We start from the raw sequence: 12,738 nt of genomic DNA on the forward strand, positions 1-12,738 counted from the left end.
CATATGAAATCCCTCTGGAGCCGAGACTCCCCTGAGAAACAGATTCTGAAATCGTTGGACTTAGATAAAGGCTTATAAGGAACATTATAAGAGTTCTCTTGTAGTAGAGCTGGTGCTTTTGTCATACAAAACCACGAAAAGTAGAAAAAGGTATTTGCCTCACAGCCTCATTTCTATTGTGAAATGTTGAGATGCAGTCGACGCCTCGGAAAACACATTTCTCACATTCTTTAGATTCCACAGACGCTTCATTTGTCTCTATTGGAACCAACTACATGTGGTTCTTTGATCAACATACAACAACATACATGACCCTTTGCCAGACTCAAAATGATTTACAGAGAAGAGGAGCTCAGATCTCATTAACATCTCACATTTACAGCAAATAACGGCACATTTGAGGACATATTTACAGTGTTTTTCTACGTCTATTTTCGACCTGCATCCAGGGACAATAAGACAATCGGGATTAAGGTCAGAGCGGCGCGTTAAAGCTGGATGGCCTTTCGAACGCCCCACAGAGCACGAGTTATATTTACACACAATACAGAGCCACTTCCCTTTGTTCAGCGGAGTAAAAATAGCCGCACAGCCTCAACTCAGCGAAGAGAAGGTTTCACGACAGCAGGACTGAACTGAGGTTCTTACAAAACCCAGGTTTCAATCGGCAGTAAAGGAAAGGAGTCGCTCTGTGGAAGAGTCTTGACCGTAAAATTAGTCCATTGATGTGTTTAACCTCCTAACTCCCGCCTGAACCGAGAGGATCTTTTTCCTCACGTTAACATTTTTTTGTTGGGTATTCAACTAATTTTTGTAACTTTTTTGTCATTTTTTTCTCACATTTTTGTCTTTTTTTTGGGTCATTTTTTTGTCAATTTTTTGTCATTTTTTGTGTCAAATTTTAATCACAATTTTGTAAAAAAAAAAAAAAAACTGTCACATTTTTGTAAATTTTTTATAAATTTTTTGTCATTTTTTGTCACATTTTTGTCATTTAAAAAAAAAAAAAAAAGTTAAATTTTTGTCAATTTTTTTGTCATTTTTTTGTCAAATTTTTATCACATTTTTGTCATTTTTTCGTCCATTTTTTGTCAATTTCTTGTGACATTTTTGCCACTTTTTTATCCATTTTTCCTCACTTTTTTGTCAATGTTTTCTCACTTTTTTGTCACATTTCCATCATTGTTTTCGTCTCAGTTTTGTTGCTATTTTCTCACCTTTTTTCCAGAAGCTTTTGGACTGGGGTAAAGCCAAACTGGAGAAAATGTGCTCGGTTCAGGTGGGAGTTAAGGGGTTAAGAAGTAGAAGAGAAGATTTTACGACAGGGATTCTTCCCAGATTATCATTCATCTAGTGGAAAAGCGGCTCCTTTGTAGTCATCGTATGTGAGATTCTTCTAGTTACTATTACTTGATTGCACAGTTTTGTGTCTGTTTTGCAGCTCCTGAGTGTTTCTCCAGAGCTGATGTGACAAGTGACCATCGTGAGATCAGTAAAGGCGAGTCGATTTGTAGGGCACAATTCATACAAAGTGCTTCATAAAATTACAAGAAAACAGATCAAATCGATAAAGCATGAAATGGTGAATGGACTCAACTTATGTAGTGCTTTTCTACCTATATCAGGCCCAATGTGCTTTACAGGAACCAGTCACTCATTCACACTCTCATTCATGCACCGATGTACGCAGACACTGGAACATACAAAAGGTGCTGGTGCTGTATAAAGTCAATATTCTCTCAGTCAGAATGCATTGTTTTTGTTGTATGACTCATTGATTGTTCCATATCTGACCTATTGCATTGAAGTGTGGGGAAGTGCCTGCAAAATATACATTAAAGAGGGGGTATTATGCTTTTTTCAGTCCCATAGCACCAGTCTATATCACACTACACTGATGACCAAACCTTCTGTTGGTCTGTAAATGCAGTAAATTAGAATAACTGCCTTGTATAAAATGTCTCTCTCAAAATGGCTGTAGTGAATGTCTTGAAATAGGCCTCTGTCTCTTTAAGAACCTCTGACCCTTTCCGACACGCCCCCTCCACACGCTTTCTGTGGCATCAGTGGGGAGGGGGTTCCGCTGAGGAGCAGTGGTTGGTTACTCGGCTGGTGACGAAAGCTCGGAGGCGTCTCCGGGAGGTGGGGGCGTTCCTAGGAGGACTCAGGCAAACCTATCCCTAAAATGGCCGCCATCAGAGTTTTTACAGATGACTCAAAAATACGTGAATGTGCCAAGGCAACACTTCAGGCATGTTTTTAATGAGGGAATGACATAATAACATGATGTAAAGCTTGAAAAAGTCAATTTTGCATAATACCCCCCCTTTAACCTTTTAAAAACATATAAAGCTCATCTGCAAAGTTTACCAAATAATTTACAAAACAGATTCACCAGGAGAGTTTTTTTTTTTACAAAACCCAGGTTTCAATCGGCAGTAAAGGAAAGGAGTCGCTCTGTGGAACAGTCTTGACTGTAAAATTAAAACTTCTAAGTCCATTGATGTGTTTAATCTCTTAACTCCCGCCTGAACCGAGAGGATCTTTTTCCTCACATCATAAAATTTTTTTCCATAATTTTTTTGTTGGGCATTCAACTCATTTTTGTAACTTTTTTTCTCATTTTTTTCTCATTTTTTTGTTGTTTTTTTTGTCAAATTTTGTCATTTTTTTGTTATTTTTGTCATTTTTTTGTCACATTTTTTCATCAATTTTTTATCCATTTTTTTGTCAATTTCTTGTGACATTTTCGCCACTTTTTCATCCATTTTTCGTCACTTTTTGTCAATATTTTCTCACTTTTTTGTCACATTTCCACCATTGTTTTCGTCTCAGTTCTGTCGCTATTTTCACAGATTTTTTCCAGAAGCTTTTGGACTGGGGTAAAGCCAAACTGGAGAAAATGTGCTCGGTTCAGGTGGGAGTTAAGGGGTTAACCTAAAAGTAAAAAAAAAAACAACAACGTCAAACGTGAGACGTAAAGGAGGAAGAAAAACGCAACAATAAAGTGACAAAAAAGCAAGAGGAAAGAGACCCATTTAGATCAGCTTTGTCGGCTTTCAAATGAGGCGCGACACTGGCCTATAGGCTGCAAGAAGCTTGTAGATTTGGGTAAAGCCGAACCAGAGAAAATGCACTTGGGTTAAAGCAGAGGTTAACACAGATTTCCTCCAGGTACAGTGCTTTCCCCTGCCCCTAAAAACATGCACAGTAGGCCGGAATAAATGAGAGGGCTTGTGTTTTGAGATTGAGCATGGTATGAATAATGATGACAGTGTAAGCTATGGGCCAGGGAGGGCATCCGGTGTAAGAAACACTAAATAAACACCTGCAGCATCTCTTCTTCTTCTTCTCTGAGCAGCGGCCTGATGGTTCCTCTGAGCTTCTGAAAAACTATAGGTGCTAAACTGATTTATAAAGAAGGGATTTTAATGTGTGTCATGTTGCCTGTTGTTCTAAAATGAAATGAATGACAGTAAAATGATTGAAAATAGTATAAGGGCTCTGGGTCACTGGGAGAAAACAATTGAAGTCCCGTGACGGCCGACCCGGAGGTTTCTCTGTTTCATTGTTGGGTTGTTGTCCAGGAGATCATTCATTTGTGTTTGGTTTCATCTAAACCAGCAATTCCCAAGGTCGGTGAGTGCAGAGCCGAAGGTTCCGCAGGCCCGGATTACAAGAAACCACTGGATTTAAACAATTACGTAATGCGTTTTCTCAGAGGTTTACATATAAAAGACGATTATTGAGCTAAATGTATAAAAGACAAAATCGTATTGACCCCTTAACTCCCACCTGAACCGAGCACATTTTCTCCAGTTTGGCTTTACCCCAGTCCAAAAGCTTCTGGAAAAAAGCTGTGAAAATAGCAACAAAACTGAGACAAAATGATGATGGAAATGTGACAAAAAAGTGACGAAAAATTGATGAAAATGTGGCAAAAATGTTACAAGAAATTGACAAAAAATGTACGAAAAAATTGACAAAAAAATAACAAAAATGAGACAAAAAAATGACAAAAATTTGATTAAAAATTGACGAAAAAATGACAAAAATGTGACAAAAATGTGACAAAAAATAACAAAAATCTGATAAAAAAAAATTGCTGAATAAATGAAAAAAATGTGACAAAAAATGACAAAAATGTGACAAACAAAATGACCATAATTTGATAAAAAATTGACGAATAAATGACAAAAATTTGATAAAAATTTGACAAAAAAATTACAAAAATTTAACAAAGAAATACAAAAAAAATGACAAAAAAGACAAAAATGTGAGGAAAAAATGGGAAAAAAAATGACAAATTTGACAAAAAATTGATAAAAAATTGGTGAAAAAATGGAAAAAATGAGCCAAAATGTGACAAAAAAATTACAAAAATGTGACAAAATGTGACAAAAAAATTACAAAAATGTGATTAAAAAAATTGACGAAAAAATGACAAAAATGTTAAAAAAAATGTGACAAAAAATTTGATTAAAAATGTGACAAAAAATGACCTAAATTTGATAAAAAATTGCCGAATAAATGAAAAAACAAAAAACAAAAATGTGATTAAAAAAATGACGAAAAAATTACAAAAATGTGACAAAAATGTGACAAAAATTTTGATAAAAAATGTGACAAAAAAATGACCAAAATTTGATAAAAAATTGCCGAATAAATGAAAAAAATGTGACAAAAAATGACAAAAATGTAAAAAAGAATTACAAAAAAAATGACAAAAAATAACAAAAATGTAACAAAAAAATTTACAAAAATGTGATAAAAAATTGACCAAAAAATGACAAAAAAGTTACAAAAATGAGTTGATTACCAACAAAAAAATCTGATGACGTGAGGAAAAAGATCCTCTCGGTTCAGGCGGGAGTTAAGAGGTTAAGTTAATGTCAAACTCACTTTTCACTTTTTATGTGAACGATGTGAGGACCCCTCCTGGACAATGAAAAATGATGATGGGACATTCACGCTGTTTGAAAGGACAATACGAGGAGAAGCTGTGTCGCTCAGAAAAGGGGGAACCGGAGGAAAAACAGCAACTCCTGAACGTGTCTGAACCCCAGAGTCCTGCAGCCCGGAGCCACAGCAGGGGTCCAGGTTCCCTCACAGCATGAGGCAGGAAATCACATAGATGGCAGAGATTAAAGAGGAGCCAGAGGAACAGAGTGTCAAACAGGAGGAAGAGCAGCTGCCGGTGTAAGTCTTTGGAATAGTCTTTTTGTTTTTACTTCACTACATTTGAAAGATAAACATAAAACATTATACTCCAGTACCTGTTTCAGCAATGCAGCAATCAGCACCATAACACTCATAAATGTCAAGGGCTTTATGTTTCTAAATGACATGGTTTAAACCCCTTAACTCCCACCTGAACCGAGCACATTTTCTCCAGCTTGGCTTTACCCCAGTCCAAAAGCTTCTGGAAAAAAGGTGTGAAAATAGCAACAAAACTGAGACGAAAACAATGATGGAAATGTGACAAAAAAGTGAGAAAACATTGACAAAAATGTTACAAAAAAATGACAAAAAATGACAAAAAAAATGACAAAAATGTGACAAAAAAACACAAAAAATGACAACAAAAAATGACAAAAAAGTGACGAAAAAATGACAAAAAAATGACAAAAAATTTTACAAAATATATGACAAAAAAGTGACGAAAAAATGACAAAAAACAGACCAAAAATGACACAAAATGACCTAAAAAAGCAAAAAAAATGACATAAAAAAGACAAAAAAAATGACAAAAAAATGACAAAAATGTAACAAAAAAAAGACAAAAAAATGACAAAAAAATGACAAAAAAATGACAAAAAAATGACAAAAAAGTAACGAAAAGTAACAAAAAAATGACAAAAATGTGACAAAGAAATGTGACCAAAAAATGACAAAAAATGACAAAAAAAATGACAAAAAAGTAACGAAAAAATTACAAAAATGTGACAAAGAAATGTGACAAAAAATGACAAAAAAAGACACAAAAATGACATAAAAAAACAAAAAAAATTACCAAAAATGGACAAAAAAATTACAAAAAATATGACAAAAAATATGACAAAATGGGACAAAAAAAGACAAAAAAATGACAAAAAAGTTACAAAATGAGTTGAAACCCCCCCAAAAAGATGAAAAAAATCTGATGACGTGAGGAAAAAGATCCATTTAGATGAGTTTTGTAGGTCCTAGCTTTCAAATGAGGCGTTACACTGGCCTACAGGATTTGGGTAAAGCTGAACTGGAGAAAATGCACTCAGTTCAGGCGGGAGTTAAGAGGTTAATAATCTGAGTGAAGGTTGACTGTGGTGTTTGCCCCACACTAGAGCAGGATCATCAGTATATTTGGGAGATAGACAATGTTTAACTCACAGTGGGAGAAATGCGATGTTAATGTAGAGAAGAGAGGGAAGAGGAAGCGCTCGTTGTGAGTCAGCACTCGCGCCTCACCCTTTTTTCTCTAAGCAACCCCCTCAGGCGACTGGGGCAAAAGCACTGGCGCATTGTTGTTTATGCACAAGATTCCAGCCTGGTGCAACAACGGGATTGCACCAGGCGAAAAGAAAAGATCGAGCCCTGAAAGTTTGGCGGCCCCTGGACTAAAAGGGGGGTTCGCAGGTTTAAACATAATTGGACCTAAATTGAAGCTTTTGGACTGGGGTAAAGCCAAACTGGCAAAAATGTGCTCGGTTCAGATGGGAGTTAAGGGGTTAAATCTCTTGAATGACCTGAAGACCACTCCAGGTCCAAACACGACATTATAACACAAGTAAAAGCTCAGAAAGCTCATTTGACTTTGACTTCCAAGAGTATAAAAAGAGTTAACCTCTTAACTCCCGCCTGAACCGAGAGGATCTTTTTCCTCACCTCATCAGATTTTTTTTCCCATCATTTTTTTGTTGGTTATTCAACTAATTTTTGTAACTCATTTTTTGTCAATTTTTTGTTAATTTTTTTGTCAAATTTTTATCACATTTTTGATTTTCTTTTGTCATTTTTTGTCATTTTTTCATACATTTTTTATCAAATTTTGGTCATTTTTTTTGTCAGTTTTTTGGTCTTTTTTATTATTTTTTTCGTCAATTTTTTATCAAATTTTTGTCAATTTTTTGTCACATTTTCGTAATTGTTTGTCACAATTTTGTCACATTTTTGTCATTTTTTTGTCATTTTTTTGTCAATTTCTTGTGACATTTTTGTGACATTTTTGCCACTTTTTCATCAATTTTTCCTCACTTTTTTGTCAATGTTTTCTCGCTTTTTTGTCACATTTCCATCATTGTTTTCGTCTCAGTTCTGCCACTATTTTCACACCTTTTTTCCAGAAGCTTTTGGACTGGGGTAAAGCCAAACTGTGCTCAAAAATGTTCTCGGTTCAGGTGGGAGTTAAGGGGTTAAAAATGTAATTGAATTTGAAAAAGTTCTCTCTTTTGACTCCGGATGTCACAAATACATCACGATAGTAGTTTCTCCTTTCATTCGGCGACATTTGTAGGAAGCGTTCCATGCCTTCAGCTAAATTCCACCTCGAAAACGTTCTTCTTGGTCGATGGAGAGAACGTTTCCCCCTAGAACATCTGCAGCGGTCGTGTGTTCTGCTCTTCTTACGACCGCTTCACGTTTTAGACTGTGGTTTTTGGGTAATGAGCTGCACCGTCGCCGTCCCAAAGCTTTTAAAAGGCACAACTGTAGCTGGTTTAACCTATTTAGGTCAATCTGCAGTTCACAGTCTGCCGCGCCCGCTGACCTGATTCACTTCGCCAAAGGTTCCCTCGCTCAAAACGCACTCAAGGTTTTTCAAAGCTGCGGCACAGAAAACAGGAATAAGTGATTGATGGTGTTTCTTTTTTAGGGCTGATGGTTTTCTTGGTGTGACGACCACATCCAAGGAAACAACCTCTTAACTCCCACCTGAACGGAGCACATTTTCTCCAGTTTGGCTTTACCCTAATCATAAAGCTTCTTGGGGAAAAACACCAAAACAGCCAAAACAATGAGAAGAAAACAAGGATGTAAACGCAACAAAAAAATGGTAAAAACTCTACAAATAAGTGACAAAATTCGAACAAAAAAATGACAAAAATTCGACAAAAAAGTGACAAAAACTCAACAAAAAAGTGACAAAAACCCGACAAAAAAGTGACAAAAACTCACCAAAAAAGTGACAAAAACCCGACAAAAAAGTGACAAAAATTCACCAAAAAAGTGACAAAAACTCACCAAAAATGTGACAAAATTCCAACAAAAAAGTGACAAAAACTCAACAAAAAAGTGACAAAAACTCGACAAAAATGTGACAAAAACTGGACAAAAAAATGACAAAAATTCGGCAAAAAAATGACAAAAAAATGACAAAAACTCGACAAAAAAATGACAAAAAATTGACAAAAATGTGACAAAAACTCAACAAAAAAGTGACAAAAATCCAACAAAAAAGTTTAAAAAATTCAACAAAAAAGTGACAAAAACTCAACAAAAAACTGACAGATATTCAACAAAAAAGTGACAAAAACTCACCAAAAAAGTGACAAAAATCCGACAAAAAAGTGACAAAAACTCGACAAAAAAGTGACAAAAAATCAACAAAAAAGTGACAAAAACTCAACAAAACTGTGACAAAAACTGGACAAAAAAATGACAAAAATTCGGCAAAAAAATGACAAAAAAATGACAAAAACTCGACAAAAAAATGACAAAAAATTGACAAAAATGTGACAAAAACTCAACAAAAAAGTGACAAAAATCCAACAAAAAAGTTTAAAAAATTCAACAAAAAAGTGACAAAAATCCGACAAAAAACTGACAAAAACTCAACAAAAAACTGACAAAAACTCAACAAAAAAGTGACAAAAACTCAACAAAAAAACTGACAAAAACTCAACAAAAAACTGACAGATATTCAACAAAAAAGTGACAAAAACTCACCAAAAAAGTGACAAAAATCCGACAAAAAAGTGACAAAAATTTAACAAAAAAAAACATAAAAAGGTGACTCAACACAGCAACAACGCGAGGAAAAAGATCAGTTTTGTGGGTCTTTGCTTTCAAATGAGGTGTTACACAGGCCTTTAGTGAAAGAGGACAGCATGCATTCGGTTTAGGCGGGTGGTAAGAGGTTAAAGCGAGTGAGGATTTTCAGGATGACGTTCCAGTAATAAAGCGCAGATTTCCAGCCATTTCAATCGATCGTTGTACAGCCCACTGTCACAACAGGGATCGCCTTGAGGGACTGCACAAAAATGAAAACAATGAAACAAAAAGCCACATGAAAAACTCCAAAACCCAGTCGGAGAAAAAAGAAACCTCGCAGAAAGAGAGATCCACTCCCATGGACGGACGGACTACAGAGACCCAGGGCCGATGGGAGTCCTTCAGCAGACTTAAGAATGGACCGTACTTCCCGTCTTCATCCAAAGGCAGCTTTACCTCAGACTGTGGGTTAGAGCTTTAACCTCTTAACTCCCGCCTGAACCGAGAGCATTTTCTCCAGTTCAGCTTTACCCAAATGCTGTAGGCCAGTGTAACGCCTCATTTGAAAGCTAAGATCTACAAAACTCATCTGAATCATTTTTTGGGGGGGGTTTCAACTCATTTTTGTAACTTTTTTGTAAATTTTTGGTCAAATTGTTTGTCAATTTTTTGTCACTTTTTGTCACATTTGTCCTTTTGTTGTCAATTTTTTGTAATTTTTTTGTCCAATTTTTATCACATTTTTGTCCATTTTTTGCCACTTTTTCATCATTTTTTCATCATTTTTTAGTTATTTTTTGTAAATTTTTTCGTCATTTTTTGTCATTTTTTGTGACATTTTTGCCACTTTTTCATATCGTTTTTTTGGTCAATTTTTTGTAAATTTTTGTCAATTTTTTGTGACATTTTTGTGACATTTTTGCCACTTTTTCATCATTTTTTCGTCATTTTTTGTACATTTTTTCATCTTTTTTTGTCAATTTTTTGTCACACTTTTGTCATTTTTTGTTATTTTTTCATACATCTTTTGTCAATTTTTGTGACATTTTTGCCACTTTTTCATATATTTTTTTACATTTTTTGTATTTTTTTTGTCAAATATTTATCACATTTTTGCCACTTTTTCATAATTTTTTTGTCAATTTTTTGCCACATTTTTGTCACATTTTTGTCATTTTTTGTCACTTTTTCGTAATTTTTTTTGTCCATTTTTTTGACCGTTTTTTGTCTAAGTTTTCTCACTTTTTTGTCACATCTTAATCATTGTTTTCGTCTCAGTTCTGCCGCTATTTGAGTTGTCGCATTGACTTGCCTTGTGTACAAAATGCGCGGTGTAAATAAAGTTGCATTGCCTATGTTCTCACCTTTTTTCCAGAAGCTTTTGGACTGGGGTAAAGCCAGACTGGAGAAAATGTGCTCGGTTCAGGTGGGAGTTAAGGGGTTGAACTGACCTGATCATCAGCTAATTCGAAGAGATACATTTGAAGCCTCGTCATAAATGTAGAGACTGCATCTGCTTCTTCAACACGAGCCGGGAGTCACTCAAGAACATGTTCACAATCAACTCAATCAACTTTCCTATTGTTTGCATAACAGCCCCATTTTACCGCTCGGATGATTGAAACGAGAGAGAGAGATAAGCTTCACTGTTACCGCAAAGATAAAACAATCAGGTCAAAAGGCTTGATTTAACCCCTTAACTCCCACCTGAACCGAGCACATTTTCTCCAGTTTGGCTTTACCCCAGTCCAAAAGCTTCTGGAAAAAAGCTGTGAAAATAGCAACAAGACTGAGACGAAAACAATGATGGAAATGTGACAAAAAAGTGACGAAAAATTTATGAAAAAGTGGCAAAAATGTGACAAAAATGCCACAAGAAATTGACTAGAAATGTGACAAAATGTGACAAAAATGTGACAAAAAAATGACAAAAATTTGCTTAAAAAATGACCGAAAAATGACTAAAATGTGACAAATCTTTTACAAAAAAATGACAAAAAATGACAAAAATTTGATTAAAAAATGACAAAAAAAAATGACAAAAATGTGACAAAAAAATGACAAAAATGTGACAAAAAAATGACAAAAATGTGACAAAAATTGACAAAAATTTGATTAAAAAATGACCAAAAAATGACCAAAAAATGACAAAATTGTTACAAAAAAAGGACAAAAATGTGACATAAAATGACAAAAATTTGATTAAAAAATGACAAAAATGTGACAAAACTTTTACAAAAAAATGACAAAAATGTGACAAACATTTTACAAAAAAATGACAAAAATGTGACAAAAAATTTACAAAAAAATGACAAAAATGTGACAAACATTTTACAAAAAAATGACAAAAATGTGACAAAAAATTTACAAAAAAATGACAAAAATGTGACAAAAATGTGACAAAAAATGACAAAAAATTGACAAAAATGTTACAAAAAATGACAAAAATGTGACAAAATTGTTACAAAAAAAGGACAAAAATGTGACAAAAAATTTTACAAAAAAATGACAAAAATGTGACAAAAAATGACAAAAAATTGATTAAAAAATGACAAAAAAATTACAAAAAATGACAAAAAATTTACAAAAATAAATGACAAAAATGTGACAAAAAATGACAAAAAATTGACAAAAAAAGACAAAAATGTGACAAAAAAAAGACAAAACAAATAAAAATAAATAAAAGTTAAAAAAAAATGAGTTGAATACCCAACAAATTACTATTCAAAGTATTATCCACACGTCTCTCTAAAGCATGAGAGTAAATCGCGTTACTTTTTTGGTTATTCCTGCACTTCCACTCACGCCTGTTCCTTTGTCTGCTATTGGACGGTGCCGCTGGGTCTCGTTTTAATTGGGCGAGCCTCCAGTTCAGCAGGACACCGCGTGAGGCGTTCATGACTTCAGGGGAAAGCGGAGACTCCCTTGAACGTAAGTTTACGCACATCCTCCACCTTTCCACCTCTCTTTCGTCTGCAGCGGTGGACACATCTGGTTCACCTGCATCCCCCGCTCCTCCACATTCCTCTCTTGACTTGCTTAGGAAAAATGACAAAAAAATGACAAAAAGTTGATTAAAAAATGACAAAAAAATGACAAAAATGTGACAAAAAATGACCAAAATGTGACAAAAAAATGACAAAAATTTGATTAAAAAATGACGGAAAAATGGCAAAAATGTGACAAAAAAATGACAAAAATGTGACAAAAAAATGACAAAAATTTGATAAAAAATTTGATTAAAAAAATTTGATTAAAAAAATGACAAAAATGTGACAAAAAAATGACAAAAATTTGATTAAAAAATGACGGAAAAATGACAAAAATGTGACAAAAAAATGACAAAAATGTGACAAAAAAATGACAAAAATTTGATTAAAAAATGACGAAAAAATGACAAAAATGTGACAAAAAAATGACAAAATTTTGTTAAAAAAATGACGAAAAAATGACAAAAAATGTGACAAAAAATGACAAAAATTTGACAAAAAATTAGAAAAATGTGATTAAAAAATGTAACTAAAAATGACAAAAATGTGACAAAAAAAAAGTTACAAAAATGAGTTGAACACCCAACAAATTACTATTCAAAGTATCATCCACACGTCTCTCTATAGCATAAGAGTAAATCGCGTTACTTTTTCGGTTATTCCTGCACTTCCACTCACGCCTGTTCCTTTGTCTGCTATTGGACGGTGCCGCTGGGTCTCGTTTTAATTGGGCGAGCCTCCAGTTCAGCAGGACACCGCGTGAGGCGTTCACGACTTCAGG

The sequence above is a fragment of the Gobius niger genome, assembly GCF_951799975.1.
Source record: "Gobius niger genome assembly, chromosome: 7".
NCBI classification, from domain to species: Eukaryota; Metazoa; Chordata; class Actinopteri; order Gobiiformes; family Gobiidae; genus Gobius; species Gobius niger.